This window comes from Salmo salar, chromosome ssa06 (genome assembly GCF_905237065.1).
Source record: "Salmo salar chromosome ssa06, Ssal_v3.1, whole genome shotgun sequence".
Lineage (NCBI taxonomy): Eukaryota > Metazoa > Chordata > Actinopteri > Salmoniformes > Salmonidae > Salmo > Salmo salar.
The window spans coordinates 95,590,959-95,593,553 of record NC_059447.1 but is presented as its reverse complement, the minus strand read 5'-3'; positions in this window follow the sequence as shown (position 1 = coordinate 95,593,553).

The following is a 2,595-nucleotide window of genomic DNA, read 5'->3' as shown; positions in this document are numbered from 1 at the left end:
ATACTAACCTCTCCATCCCATTACAGTGTTGTCATAGCAGCAATACTAACCTCTCCATCCCATTACAGTGTTGTCATAGCAGCAACACTAACCTCTCCATCCCATTACAGTGTTGTCATAGCAGCAATACTAACCTCTCCATCCCATTACAGTGTTGTCATAGCAGCAATACTAACCTCTCCATCCCATTACAGTGTTGTCATAGCAGCAATACTAACCTCTCCATCACATTACAGTGTTGTCATAGCAGCAATACTAACCTCTCCATCCCATTACAGTGTTGTCATAGCAGCAATACTAACCTCTCCAACCCATTACAGTGTTGTCATAGCAGCAATACTAACCTCTCCATCCCATTACAGTGTTGTCATAGCAGCAATACTCAACTCTCCATCCCATTACAGTGTTGTCATAGCAGCAATACTAACCTCTCCATCCCATTACAGTGTTGTCATAGCAGCAATACTAACCTCTCCATCCCATTACAGTGTTGTCATAGCAGCAATACTAACCTCTCCATCCCATTACAGTGTTGTCATAGCAGCAATACTAACCTCTCCATCCCATTACAGTGTTGTCATAGCAGCAATACTAACCTCTCCATCCCATTACAGTGTTGTCATAGCAGCAATACTAACCTCTCCATTCCATTACAGTGTTTTCATAGCAGCAATACTAACCTCTCCATCCCATTACAGTGTTGTCATAGCAGCAACACTAACCTCTCCATCCCATTACAGTGTTGTCATAGCAGCAACACTAACCTCTCCATCCCATTACAGTGTTGTCATAGCAGCAATACTAACCTCTCCATCCCATTACAGTGTTGTCATAGCAGCAACACTAACCTCTCCATCCCATTACAGTGTTGTCATAGCAGCAATACTAACCTTCACCTACACAACACCATTTTTGGAAATGACACGGGAATGCAGATGGGAGACTCCATCCTTCTCTAGTCTACTCAGATTTGATTTTGAATTTAGCCTAAATCAATGTATAGCAAAACAGTTAAATAGTGTATTGTAGTGTTACTCAGTAAAATAATAGACAAACAGAATATTAGGTTACAGAGAAAAGTGAACTATTCGCTGCTCTCAGTCCGCCATGTGATGATCGTCACAGAAAAAAATCCTCCTACTCAAATATTTGGTCAACAGAAATGAGGAAAACATATTTGAAAACCTCATAATGTTCTCCATCTAACTATAGGGACAGGGTTATGAAAATACTAAGCTGTAGACCACGAATAAACTAGTTTAGATACAACTGAAAATGCACTTTAAAGTTCACTGACAGGCAAGTAAAACTTTTCATTCCAAGATGGTGTAGCAGTCAGATGTCCTTGTCTCTGTCGTGTCCCATGTATATATATTTTTCTTCTCATTCTTTTCAATATTTTTCCTAAAACTCAACTTCTAAATACTCTCCTGCAACCCACCTCACCCAAATGTGGCGTGGATCAGTTTTTTTTCTAAAGTATCTCTATTTATCTCCGAACTGGAATGCCTCAACTGAAGCTAGCCAGCTAACTTGCTACCAGCTATCAGTCACCTAACCTTTAGCTCGGAAAGCTCTCATTTGACATTTTAGTCATTTAGCAGACGCTCTTATCCAGAGGGGACTTACAGTAGTGAATGCATACATTTCATTTCATGCATTTTTTTGGTACTGGCCCCCTATGGGAATCGAACCCACAACCCTGGCGTTGCAAACACCATGCTCTACCAACTGAGCCACAGGGAATCCCATGTAATCTCGCCAGTTCGTACTACGCATTTCAAACCAGAGCATACCGGAACTATTTTTCTCTCCATATTCCCGGATTCCTACCGCAAACTCTGAACCCTTTCATCTGGATCACGGCAGCTAGCAAACCGCTAACCGCTGCCACTCCAGTCTGTTTAGAAAAGATAGAAATTACAAATATCCCTGTTATGTTTCATGTGTTATTATTGGACTGAATAATACTAAAAGTCTGTGTCCTGTGGAAAGTACCGAAACTGTACTATAGTAGCAGAATTTAGAGTTATGGAAAACCACAGTGCCACTCAGCTTGACTAGCAAATGGGATGTCAAACCTCTGGCCCAACCTCAACCCAATGTCTGGCCAGCCACCAAAACAGCCAACACACCCTGCCCAGAGGAAGAGGAAAAGCGAGAGGTTTTCACTCTGGACAAAATCTGGCGTTTCTATGGGCTTATTTTGGACCTAAACTTGTCGCATACCTTCCCACCATTGGACAACATCTCCCATTGTTAGGATAGAGACATTGGCATCTCGTCATTACATACAGATATCTGCCACCTGCCAGCCAAGACGAAAAATCGGCGGCCATTTTGGATCAAACAGTTTTACGTTCCACCAGTCAAATGAACTGAGAGTCTGAGCCTTGAAAGATCCGGAATGGCCATGCAAAAAAAAACATTTTCCGTCCTTACGCCCCTTGACAGTTGACAATCTGACCAATCGGTTTCAGCGGTATATTTGACAAGCAGTTCCCAGAGCCAATCACCGAGCGGATTTTGGACCATAGCGGTTGGAAGTAGGCGTGTATGTAAACTAGGGTGTCGCCGAGGTGGCTGTATTCGAAG